Raw genomic sequence first — 13,939 nt, 5'->3', positions numbered from 1 at the left:
TGGAAAAGGGACAACAGCCATATTTCCCTTCAACATGGGTTTTAATCTGTTCCATATGGATAGTTACTAAGTGTTCTGATTGCCTGGGAGTTGTGTACACTCTATAAGGTTTTGTGTATACAAATATTACTCAATTTCAAAAGACCTGTGAGCTCACCAGTTCAGATATCACCAATTCCATTAGTCAAGCAAGCCCTCAATGCTTTAGACGTTTTTATGTTAACTTGTTATGACCAAAAATATCTCAGCACATTTTAACTCTAATGGAAGCATTTTCCTGACTTCCTGTGTCTGCTGACCTTTCAGTTGAATCAAGATACCCCAGTATATGAAGTGTGGAACAAAAGACTTGTGCCTCTTGTTGGAGTTGTGATAGTCATTCCTGCTGCTCCTGCTGTTCTTTGTGACCCGATTTGAAGTTTTCTTACCAAAGATACTAGAGTGGTTTGCCATTTCCTTTTCCTTCTCATCTTACAGATGAGGCAGGTGAAGCAAACAGGGTTAAGTGACTTACCCAGGGTCATACAGCTAGCAAGTGTCTGAGATCGCATTTGAACTCAGGTCTTTCTGAATCCAGGAACAGCACTCCCATCTACCACACCCCTTAGCTGCCCTAAAAAAAGGCCTGAGTTTAGTTAATCTGATTACTGGACTCATATAGCATGTCTTAAAGTTTGGAGACTGACTTAGGAGAACTGTGTTTTCAAGAATTCAGGTCATGGACAATGACTTTCTTATATTACCTGAGCCAAAAAGCCACTAATCAAAATCCCAGTGAGCTGTGATTATATAGATAACAACCACCTGTACAGAGGTGTGACACCCCTGGACTCTGGGAAATACAGAGATAAAATTTTTCACAGACTTCAGCTCTCATTTCTATGCAGTGCATAATAAATTAGCAAAATTAGCTACGTGGTGAACCATATTTTTCTCCCACCCTCTCTTTTTCTCCTATCACCATGGCATTCTCAGAGATTTGGTAGTGGAAACAATAGATAACACATTGCCTCGCTCTGATTATTGCCCTGAAATCTCTAGGGAAGGGAGAAAACTGCTGAAATATAACCGTGTGCCAGGGATGGAACTCTTTTTTTTTTTATATTTAAGACAAAAACTAGGATGGACTATTTGTGTTATTGCATCTTAAAATAAAAAGACGTTGGTATTTGACAACTATGCAACTAAATCTACAGGGCCAGAATAAGATTCTTCCTAAAGCACTAGGAAGAAACCTGTACTTCAGTTTTTGTTTTTACCAGGATTCCAACTGAATGTAAAACATATCCTTAAACATATTCTCACTGGGTTATTAGGTATATACTGCAAAGAGATCAAAGAAAGAGGAAAAGAGCCCATATGTACAAAAATATTTATAACTGCTCTTTTTGTGGTGGCAAAGAATTGGAAACGGTATTTCCATCAGTTGGGGAATGGCTGAACAAGTTATGGTATATGAATGTGTTGTAATACTATTCTACGTGAAAAAAAATGATGAAGGGGATAGTTTCAGAGAAACCTGGAAAGTCTTATATGAACTGATGCAGAGTGAAGTGAGCAGAACCAGGAGAACATTGTACACAATAACAGCAATATTGTAACAATAATAAATTGTGACAGACTTAGCTATTCTGATCAATTCAATGATCCATAACAAATCCAAAGGACTCATGATGAACCCAACTCCTGATATAAAGGTGGACTCAGAGTGCAGGCTGAAGCATGACTTTTCTTTTTTTGATATGGGCCAATGTGGAAATTTTTGCCTGACTGTAAATGTTTAAAACAAAGGTTTTGTTTTTCTTGCTTTTTCAATTTGTGGTAAGAGGTGGGGGGGATAGAATTCATATCTAAAAATAAATTTTAAGATAACATGGAAGGAATCAGTATTGTGCTAATAGATCATTTTTCTTGTAATTATTTTTTACAAAGCTTTATTAAACTTGAAAAGGACCTTTTTAATGGCAGAATAATTTTTTGAAACATAAACCTCACTGTGATACATAAGCTTTATTTATGAATTGTTCTCAGTTTCTCTGGTGTGTATGTAGTTATCCATTTAGAGGGTATTTTCTACTGAATAGTGGAAGAACTGAATCAACTTTCTAAACTCTGAAAGTAAACCCATGAGATACAATACAGTGGCTAACCCTCTGAAGAACCTCTCTGAACCTGAGATAAGCTAGTTCTCAGATGACAAATATATAGGCTATTGCAGAAATTTTTAACCTGAGGTGCATGAACTTGTTTTTTGAGTTTGTTTGCTATTTTGGTAATTTTCAATGTAATTGATTTCCTTTGAAATAATATCATTTTGTGTATTTGAAAAACATTATTCTGAGAAAGGGTCCATAGGCTCTACAAGGCTGCCAAAGGTATCCGTGAATATACAAAAAAAGGTTAAGGACAACCTGGTCTATTACTAGGTCTGTACTAGAAGCTTTCTGGCTTATTAAGACTACTAGACCTTATTCTTCACCGGCATACCCTTTCAAGAGCTCAGGGTCACTTCCCCAGTAGATAAATGATCAAAGAATGTAAAGAGACAGACAGTTCTCAAAAAGAAAAGTTAACAACCAAGTTAACAGCCAGGAGAAAAAAGATACTACAAATAATTAAATATTTAATTCAAATTAAAATAATTTTAAAGCTCCACCTCATACCCATCAGATTGGCAAGGATGTCAAAAAATGAAAGTAACAGTTGTTGGAGGATATGTGAGAGTACAGGCATTGTTGATGAAAACATAAATTGACAAGGCCATTTTGGAGATGATACCTCCCTCCAAAAAAAAATGATACCTCCCTCCAAAAAAAATCATACCCCAAAGAGTTAAAAGAAGGGGGGGGGGGTAAGTACTACATGTACAAAAAATACTGATAGCAGCATTTTTTTGTCGTAGCAAAGAATTGGAAACTAATGGGGTACCTATCAGGTAAATGGCTAAACATGAATATAATGGAATCATTGCATCATAAGAAATGACAAAAGGGATGGATTTTTTTTTTTAAACCTGGGAGAAATTATACAAGCTGACCTAGAGTGAGGTAAGCAAAGCCAGGAGAATAGTTTATATGACTGTAACAGTGTAAAGAAAAATAATTCTGCAAAACTTAAGGACTCTCTTCAATGTAGTAACCAGCAGTTACTCCAAAGCAGAGGTGTCAAACATGCCACATACAGTCCACAGAACTCCAGAGTGAGACAAACCAGATTAAAATGTAACTGGGAAATATTCAACAAAATAAATTAAAATACGATAAAACATAAGTTAATATATGGTTTTCTAAGTCAATGTGTGCCCACAGGGATCCTTATGTTTGATTCTATTTGGATTTGACACTCCTGCTCCACAGGACCAAAATGAAACATGCTTCCCACTTCTTAACAAGAAGTTGGACTAGAAGTGAAGAGTAACAGACACATTTTCACACGTGTCCAATGTGTGAGTCTGTTTTGTTTGACTACATTGATTGCAAGAGAGTGTGAAGGGGGAAAGTAAGGGATCTAGGGATAGTGAGGCAGAAAAAAATGAAAATACAAGCATCAATAAAGCATTTTTAAGTGTATAGAAGAATGATTGTGATAGAATACTATCATGCTATAAGGAATGATGAACAAGATGGTTCTAGAAAAACCTGAGAAGGCTTATATGAACTGATAGAAAGTGAAGTGAGAAGAACCAGAATATTATACACAGTAACAGTAATACTGTATCAACTGTGAATGACTTAACTATTCTCAGCAATACAAAAATCTAAGACAATTCCAAAGGACTCATGATAGAAAATGCTGTCCACCTCCAAAGAAAGAATTGATGGAATCTGAATGCATATCAAAGCATACTATTTTTACTTACTTCATTTTTTTTCGTGGTTCTTTTCCTTTGGCCTGTTTCCTCTTTCACAACATGACTAATATGGAAATATCTTTTACATGATGGCACATATATAACCTATATTAAATCGCTTACCTCTAGGGAGGGGGTGGTGAGGGAAGGGGGGAGATAGTTTGGAATTTTAAAAAATTTTAATCTCAGAAATTATCTTTACATGTAATTGGAAAAAAATAAAATACTCTCCAAAAAAAGTATATGCACAAAAAAATTAAAGTTACCTGAGTCACTGGGAGGTTAAGATTTGCCCAAGTATATGGCAGAGGCAGAATTTTAACTCCTCTCCCTGACTCCCAAAGCCACCTTCTCTCCAGTACGACTCTAGACTATTGTTTGTGGTAGCAGTTAATCTGCTTTTTGCAAGTGTTTTCTCTCCTGGGTTCCTTTGCTGCCATTGTGGTGATGGTATAATCGACCAAGAGCATCCGGTTCTCCCTACCCTGATGGGCTGTTCTCAACCTATTTCTGCCAATTGACATGTGATCAATTAACCTCTCTGTAGCTGTATCTCCTCTTCCTTCCTTATCAGAGATGCTGTCATCTGACTGCAGGGTGTAGCAGAAATGCCTCTCTATAACTTAAGATTTCATAGGCATTAAACTGCCCACCATAAGGCTATTTAAAGCCTTCACCACTATTTGGGACTGCCTCTGCCACTCATTTTTCTCTGGATTCCTTAGCTTAAAAAGAACAAGAGAGCTGACTGAACTCCACCTCTTAGGCAAGATGATCAGATAGGCAGTGTTTTGGATAGCTCACAGGTATTCTTTGGCATTTAAAGTCTTGCCCCTATGTAACTTTAAAATGTTTCATCAATCCAGCCACCTTATAGTTCACCTTCCTTCAACACATCGCGAAGTATCTGTTTGGGTATCTAAACATATCTATTCTACACATAAGTCCAGCCCATAAGAACTGTATAGCAGCCACCCTTATTTCAGTGATGGTAGATTGGCCATGTTCTTGGCCTTTGATATTTTAAAAGGCCTTATTTAATGGTGAAGTATGACTCTTAGAGTATCGCTGGCAAAATACCCCCCCCCCAGGGGTCACTGTCCCAGACTGGCGATGGCGATTTGAGTCCCAGAAGGGTAGCTCTAGGGGTAACTGTGTGGGTAACTGGCCTATTAACACTGACTAGCCCTTGAGTCTCCATTAGGGTACTTCCTTTAACAATCAGCCAGTAGACTCGATTAATTCTTTAACAAAGGCATTTACTCAAATAGAATAGTAAAAAAAACACTAGTTACAAAGTATTTCCCAAAAAAACTAGGAGTGCAGTCACCCACAAACATATACTGAGTACATGGGAATAGTGAGGAAGAACGTGGTACAAACTTAAAAGAACAATAGTAGTGAGGCACACACATGGGGAATACATACGGCCAAGGCATCTCATTACTTTGGAATTTCAGGGTCTTTTTGGAGGATCCTCTCCAAGTTTTCTGTGGGTCATATTGTCAGTAATGGGTGAGTTGCTTCACTATTCAGCTGATGTCTTCAATGGATGGGTAGCTCAGCTGTGCGTGGTCCTCGCAGGGCATGGCATCTTGGCTAGATGGTTGAATCTACTCCTGGGCTGGGTCAAGTAAGTTCATCAGCTTCTGACCTGCTTCCTCACTGGGCTTAGCTGGTGCTAGACTGAAGTTTGCTTAGCCACTAGACACAGATATTGCTGGACTGAGCTAGACAAGTCACTTAATTGCTCGACTACTACCAGGTCTCTCTGCCACTGAAAAGCTGCTCTCAGAAAGGAGCAAGCAAGGTCCCGGAACGTGACAACGTGGCAGTTGTTGCCGGTTAATGAACCTGGCAGAAGTCTCTCCTCTTTGATTTCCTCAGAGCCTCGATGAAATTTATCACCTTCAGACAGGAGTGGGGAGTCCTTCCTACTTTGCAGTCTGTTCCTACAACTAAGGATTCTTCCTTGGCTTGTAATGATCTATCCCAATTCAGTGAGTTCCACTTCCCAAACTCTATCAAGGTCTCGTGTAAATGATGTTCTAGGGACAAAGGTAGGCATACAGCCTCCAACCTAGCAGCAAGCTCATTGTCTCTGGCCTGTTCAAAGGCAGCTGAACTATTCACATGTCTGACCCTTTCTAATTTATGGAATATTCATTTTGCATCTGAAGACCTTTCTTTTTCCATGTTAATGTCTCTATCTTTTTGTACCTCTTGTATTTGAGCTCTACTGAAGTCTCTCTTTAGCACATTGCTATTAAAGAGAAGGGGCCTTGTGCTGGCCACGCTGTGCACTCTCCTCCTATAAGGAGCAGGCTGCCAGAGTCATACTTACCAGTCTTCGGAGCCTACCCGGATAAACACACAGAGACGAGCCGACCAGGAGGTGCCAACACCCGAGCTTTATTCAGAGGCCATCACAGCAAGGCCAAGTAGGAAGGCCAGAGCAAGAGAGCAGGAGCAAAGAGAGAGAGCGAGCTCCGACCACTACCCGTTCCTTAAGTGCCTACTTAGCCCCTCCTCCTCAGCCCGCCTACTAGTCATTGATTGTAGGATCAGATACCGGAAGGGGATGTCTGGGTTTAGCGCACCAAGGGAGAGGAAGTGACGCAGGAGGCTAGGACCGGATACAGGAAGGAGGCGTCTGGGTTAGAGCTGTACCTAGGGAGAGGACGTGACCCAGGAAGTCAGGCCCAGATACTGGGAGGAGGCGTCTGGGGTCAGTGCTACACAAAGGGAAAGTACGTGACCCAGGAAGTCAGGAAGGAGACGTCTGGGGTTAACGTTGCACCTAGGGAAGAGGACTAGACAAAGGAACTCGTTCTCTGCCGTCCCACTCCCACGTGGCACAGCCCCCTGCCTCAGGAGCACGTGCTCCGGCTACTTCCTTGTATTCTGTTCCTTCCCCAGCTATCACAGCTCCACATAGCACTGCCCACTGCCTCAGGAGCATGAGCTCCGGTTACTTCTCCGTATCCAGTTCCCATCCCAGTTCACCACAACTCCGCCTAGCACAGCCCCTGCCTCGGGAGCGTGCGCTCCGGTTACTTCCTAATATCTTGTTCCTACCCCATCTTGCCACAATCCATACTTGGCAGTAGCCAACATCAGACAGTCCCTCACAAGTGGGAATATATTTTAAAATCAGTATTATTACCATTTTTGGTTAAAAGGTCAGATCATATTTTTGGTAAAACTTAAGATGACCATTTTTGGTCAAAATGACTGTCCCGGGTAATGATCATGTCACAATGTAGCAGCATTGTTGGGCAAGCTGGCATGTCACCCTCTGGGAGGTATATATAGAGGCCCTGGAGCCCAGTGGGAACATAATCCCAGAAGTGAGGGGCACTGTAACACCTCCTCCACTAGAAAAGGGAGTGATGCCCTAGAAACTCTGTGCTGAAGGAAATGGCAATGTCCTCAAGGGTTCCTTAGAGCACAGGTTTTAAGTTCATACATACCCTTTAGGGTGAAATGCTCTTGTATTGTAAAGTGACTCCTTAAACCTTGGTAGCCTTATTTGAGCTTGTCTGCAGGACAGGGCCTTTACTCTTCTCAGAAAACTACTAGCACCTCCTTCTGACCCAGAAGCTGGGGGGAAATGGCCATGGCTTTTGTTGGCCCCTTCATGTATCCTTCACATCCAGAGGGACAAAAAATAAATGAAGTTCAACTGTGGCAGTATGGATAGCGCTAGCACTCCTGAACTCACTGCGTTCAGAAAACTGACAAGCGTAGTTTTCCAGAAAGTCATGAGTGGCCTCAAGTATTTGGATCTACTAGATAGCAAGAAGAAGCAAAACGTGTGTGTGTTCGATGTGACGGCAGTAAATCTTTGCCAAGCCAGTTTCCTTTCCAGAATTATCGGGGCACAGGACTGTGCCTGAAAATCAGGTTCAAAAAAGAAATTCAGCATTCTTCAGGATGTCAAGATAATACATTGTAATGCTCATCATCCTACAGTACAAATATGATGAAATAAAGGTAATAAAGCAGATCCCTTGTGTCTTCTTTTAATACCAATAATGCAATTATTTAAAAATTACTATTTCAGAAAGAATTCGTATTTAATATGCCTTATAAATTTCATTGTGGCAGTGTTAGAAGCTATGTCCAAAATGAGGAGTTTCACAGGTCTCATCATTTAAACATGATTATGTTTTTTTTGTGTGTTTTTGTTTTTTGTTTGTTTGTTTTTACAAATGAGGAAATGGGGGCCCAGGGAGCTAACAGTGATTTGAAGGGCCCACACAGGTAATTTACCTGTGTCAGAAGCAGACTGTCTTGTTACATACAAATAATAGCATCTAAAAAACAAATCAACTCTTTGAGGGACATTCTTAAAGTCCAGCCTCAAAATAGTTTTTTCCCATCACATAAATCAGAGCCCTTATTTCCTTTTTGGCCCCAGGATCAGAAGATACTTGCTTGCTATATTTGCTAAAACAAATCTCTTTATGTGTGCAAATAATCCCATTCCATCCCTCATCTAGCCTATTATATTCTTCCCCCAGTATATCCATTTTTTCACTGATTTTCACTCTCTCCCACACTAATGACTCCTTCCCTGTTGACACAGATAAAATCATTTCTCTCAAAACACCCTCAATGATTCATACATCCCCATGAGATATTGTCCAATTTATTTCCTCTTTTTTAGAACTAAACAGCTAGAGATGACCATTTACAACTGGTGTCTCCAACTCCTTTCCCTTGCTTTTTTTGAAACCCTCTGTAGTCTGGCTCCCACCTTCATTGTTCAACTGACCCTTCTTTCTCCAGAATTACCAATAATCTTCAAATTGTCATTTCTTTAACCTCATTCTTCTTGACTTGTCTGCAGGCTTTGACACTGTCAATCATCCCTTTTTCTTGATACTCTTCTCTCTAAGCTTTAGTGACACAACTCTCTCCTGGTTCTCCTTCTACCATATCCAAAGTGAAACTCATTCTTTTTGCCCCAACCCTCAAATCTTCCTACTTTCCCAATGCTATGGCAGGCATCCTCCAATAATCCAGGCTCAGAGATGAAGTATCATGCACTTCTCATCAACTCTTACACACTCACACTCCTGACCCCATATTCAATATGGAACAAAGTCCTGTGATTCCACTTGTGTGACATCTCTTCCACCATTGACACTTTCTTGATTCAGGCCCTAATCACTTCACACCTCAGATACTTCAGTGCCCGTTGGTTGATCTGGCTGCCTCTCTCCCCCCAGTCAGGCAATCCTCAACCCAGTTGTCAAGGTCATTGTCCTAAAACTCTCACCTGACCATGTCACCACCCACTCAACAACCTCCTCTGGCTCCCCAGCAAAGGATCCAATATAAAATCCTCCCTCAGGCTGCTAGAGCCCTTCATCACCTCCCCTTCTCCTGCTTTTCCAGTCTTTTTTTCACCCTACTTCCCCCCATATATGCTATATGGTATGGGCCTCCTTACTGTTCTGTGAACAGGACACTCCACCTCCTGACTCCCTGGGTTTTTCTCAATACCCTTTTTGCCTAGAACACTTGCCCTGGCTTCCCTGAAGCCCTGGCTATAGCCCCTCTTTTACAATAAATCATTTTCAATCCTTCTTAACTTTAGTGCCTTCCCTCTCTTGACCTGCTCCAATTTATCCTGTCCATAGTGGGTATCTGCATACTTGTTGGAGTGTTGTCAGCCCCACCAGACTGTGAGTTCCAAGAGAGCCGGGGATGTCCTGGTATCTCTTTATGTCTCTGGTGCTTAGCAAAGGGTCTGGCATGCAGGAGGCACTTCATAAATGTTTGTTGGCTTGAAGGTCTAAGAAAGAGCTCATATTGGAGAACCTAACCCCTTTTGATACTTTCAGAAGATTCCAGGTCCCCAAATTCCAAATAATGACTTCTTATAAGATGATAGATTTATCCCTAGAAGGAGCTAAAAGGCCATGGAGTCTAACTGCCTCATTTGAGAAATGGGGAAACTGAGGCTCCACTTTTCAGTGAATGACCCAGGAAGCCACAGCTAAAAAAAAATCTGAGAAAGAATTCCAAGTCAGGTCTTCCTGCCCCCAAATCTAGCACTTGCTTCACCATAACACATAGCAGCCTCTTGTAATCACAGGTCTCATATACTTGCTTTCACCTCACTCACCTAGACAGCAGCTCCTCAGGCCTTCTTGCTCCAGCATCCATGGTGCTTCCTTTTGCTCAAAATAAGAGACCACATCTTCTCTGGGAACTGGAAGCCCTGGGCATGGGAGTCAGTTAGGGATGAGCATGGAGAGAAACTTGTAATTTAGTTCACTTTAGGGAGAAGAGTGTAGATACAGAGCTGCTCCACTTTGAGAATCACTCCATTCTGGTCACACATACTGACCCATCAGAGTTTGTGTTGCAAGTAACCCAAAATGGGATGTGTTGTACAACCTGTTCTGAGAAACAGCCAAACCCTCTGCTCTCCATCCTGTTATGCTCCGTTCTGGCAGAAACTCCTCACACCCAAACTGGGTAAAAGGGTAATTGTGCCCCAGCTCCAGGGACCTTGATGAATCACCCTTTGCCCTGTCCTCCTGTACTGGCTCCTCACTTCCTGAGACCTATAGAAACCTTGTGTACTGTTCATTCAGGAAGTGTTTGCCCCTTTGGGTGAGAGGTGGGGGAAAAATCATGGAACCTGTTTGGAGTCAGAGAATTTGATCTTGTGCACCTTCTTCATAGAAGGATAGACTCATTGTGTAGTTTCCATTGTCTAGAAATCAGAGGCAGCTGATGGTGCAGTAGAGAGAGCCCTGGACCTGGAGTCAGGGTTGCCTGAGGTTAAATCCTGTCTCAGATAGTTACCAGCTGGGTACCTCTGGACAAGTCACTTAACAGCTGTTTGTCTCAGTTTTCCAACTGTAAATTGGGGATAATATCACCCAACTTCGAAGGTTATTGTGAAGATAAAGTAACATAATAGTGTAAAAAAATCACTTTTCCTGGCACATGGCAAATAGCTGGTGAATATAAATGCCTATTCCCTTTGCTTCCTGTCCCACCATCTTTGTGGGAATTTTGGGGTAATAGGAAGGAAGATGAAGGACAAATGTGCTACACTGGCTACAAGTAACAGCTATGAGCTACCAATGTCTGCTTGTTAAATAGAAGACTATTCCAAATACTAGGCCCATCCCAAAGAGGAAGGGGTTGCAAGGAGAAGCTGCCTGAGCAGTTCTCAGAGATTTGGCAGACAAAATTCACGTCCAGCTAGAGGTTAGACCAAATAACTCCCTGAGATTAGTTGCACGTCTGAGATTCTTCCACACCAATTGGATCTCCGACCTGAAGCTACCTAGAATTGGTAAGAGACAGCATCAGGTGCAACAAAGGAAACTCTCTGGTTCCTATCACAGAATGCAAAGATTTCTTCTAGGAAAACTAGGCAGCATGAGGAGTCTGTCTCTTGGACACAGGAGACTAACATTTTCTGTCTCTAATAATTGATAGATCCTCCAAACCCTGCACACTAGAGAATGAAGATGTCCCCTTTGCTTGCAGACTCAGAGTTACCAGGGGAAGTGTCCTTACCCAGGGATAGTAGGTTCCAGGCATTCTCCAGCATGACCCCCTTGTACAACGCCTTCTGAGGATGGTCCAAGAGGCTCCACTCCTCCTGGGTGAAATCCACAGCCACATCCTTGAATGTCACTCTCTCCTAAATCAGCAAAAGTCATAGGCCATAGAGCTGAAAAACACTGCAGAGGTAAATAGTATGATCCTCATTGATTTATAGGAGGAAACTTGAAACCCAGAGAAGGGATTTGCCCAATAGCCATGTCCTTTGTGATTGCCAGACTGAACACCTGAAATCATTGTCATTAAGAGCCCAATGGAATTTTGAGAAAAGCATTTTATATGGTTATCAGTTGGAATAAATCTGAGAAATATCTTATTTTGCAATGTATCTTCTTGTGGAATCAGGGAGAAAATGTGTTCTATCTGTGAGGTGTGTGGATCTATGGAGAAAAAAGAGAGAGAGTGGTGTGAAATTTCTTCCCTTTCAGAAGTGTGTGGTATATTTTAAAGAAAACTCTGTGAAGTCTTTATGAGAAGCTGAGATGGGATGGGGGAGTTTTATGAGATCTTTTAAAAAAGAACAAAGTTAAACATCTAGTTTGTTTCCTGAGAGCTTGAAGAAAGTCTTATCTGGATGAAAACATGAAGAGAATTCTAAAGAGATATTCATCAGATTCTGGACTGCATTGAGTGGTATGAGATGCTTTTCAGCCAAGTGAAGAAGAGTTATGTATTATTACATTGAGGGCTTGAGGTCACTCTGGGTATGTGTCATATCCAAAACAGTTTATACTTTTGTTTTATGATTGCTTTCATTTGTCCATGGTATATATTCCTTAATTACAAAATTAATTACATAATAAAAAGAGTAACTGTGATGGAGAAGGGCAAGCTAGGTGGCATAGTGGATAGAGCACTGGGCTTGGAATCAGGAAGACTCATCTTTAATGAGTTCAAATATGGCCTTAGTAACTTAGTAGTTGTGTGACCCTGAGCAATTCACTTAACCTTGTTTATCTCAGTTTCCTCATCTGTACAATGATCTGGAGAAGGAAACAGCAAACTATTCCAGTATCTTTGCCAAGAAAAGCCCTAACGGGTTTACTAAGTGTTGAACATGAAAAATATGACCAAACAACAACCATGATGGAGGAAAGAGGGTTCCTTTATTGGTTAAAAAAAAGAAGCAATATTTAATTAGCTTGGGTTTTGTTTGAGCTAATTTATCAGAAAAGTTTAGCCAGTTTCTTTATGAGAAATAAATTATCTAAACACACTTCTAGAACTGTAGAAACTTGGGAAAACAAGAGTCAAAAGAATGAGTTTAGGGACTGACTGATGGGTCATATACAGGAGAGGCTGGCCAGATCTGAGAATATTTTGATACTTGGGAGGGGTCATCTATATTTCTAGCCTTATACATTCACAACACATGTTTGGCCAATGAACTTGGAATCTGATGGTCTTCCATTTCAGTCATATCAGAGACTCTGATGTTTGGGAACAATCTTCCATCCTGTGCATAAAATTGCTGATTCATTTTTCATCATTGTGATTTCTTCTTTAAAACATTGATTTAGGGTTTTTTTGTAATCTATATTTCACTTTTCACTTCTTTATTCCATTATTTTACTTTAGAACAATTGAGAAATGTATTGCTCTTTTACACTTCTTGAGATTCCCAAGAATTTCTGAATCTTTTCTTTTCTCTAGGGTCCCCTGAGTCACTCCTTTTTCACTTAAGAATCAGACATGGAGGATTTGGGGAAGATGGTCAGAAAATTTCAAGCTCTCAAGATTTTCCTCCACAAAAGAAATAAAACAGCACCTCAGGGTGAACATAGAGCAGTTAAAATAAATAAGAGCAGGAAGTCCTCAAGGAATAATCAGGGAAAATCTGAAGAAAAATCCCAGGATGAGGCTTCCTTCCTATGAAGAGTAAACACTTCCAGGGTAGGTCCTTGGTCAGCTTAAACAATAAGCAGCAAGTCCTGGCATTAGCTGGGTTGGGAGGCTGCCTCTGTCCCAACCCCAGGAACTTTTAACTCTAGGACAGTGAAGGGAGTTGGGTGTCTGAGCCAGGAAAAGTGGAGGGAACCTCTGCTGACAAGAAACAGTAGACTCAGCTGTGCTGTGGAGACCCCACAGGGGTTAGAAGGAACCAGGACACACCTGGTAAGTGCAGATACAGTGAGGCAGGGCTGCAGCTAACTGTGGGCATTTACAGGAGGCTGGAGGTCTTGATTTGAGTTCAAGCTCAGAGGGGAGAACTGAAGGAGGATCTAAGGCCAGAGGCACCATCCCCCATGCCCCAGGCCTAGAGATGATTATAAGAACTAAACTATTACAAAGAAATGCCCAGCCAAAGGAGAAAGAATCCAACCATATGGAGTTTCTATGAAAATACAAAAGACTGGAGTTCATCTTCAGAGGATGATACAGAAGCAAAGAAAATCTCTCCTACTCCAAAGAATACTGTCAAATGGTCACCTGCCCAAAAACAACTTATAGAACAACTTAAAAAAGACTTTAAAAATCAAAGGAGAG

The sequence above is a fragment of the Vombatus ursinus genome, unplaced genomic scaffold, assembly GCF_900497805.2.
Source record: "Vombatus ursinus unplaced genomic scaffold, bare-nosed wombat genome assembly UNPS02014802.1, whole genome shotgun sequence".
In the NCBI taxonomy this organism is placed as follows: domain Eukaryota; kingdom Metazoa; phylum Chordata; class Mammalia; order Diprotodontia; family Vombatidae; genus Vombatus; species Vombatus ursinus.
This window is presented reverse-complemented; position numbering follows the sequence as displayed.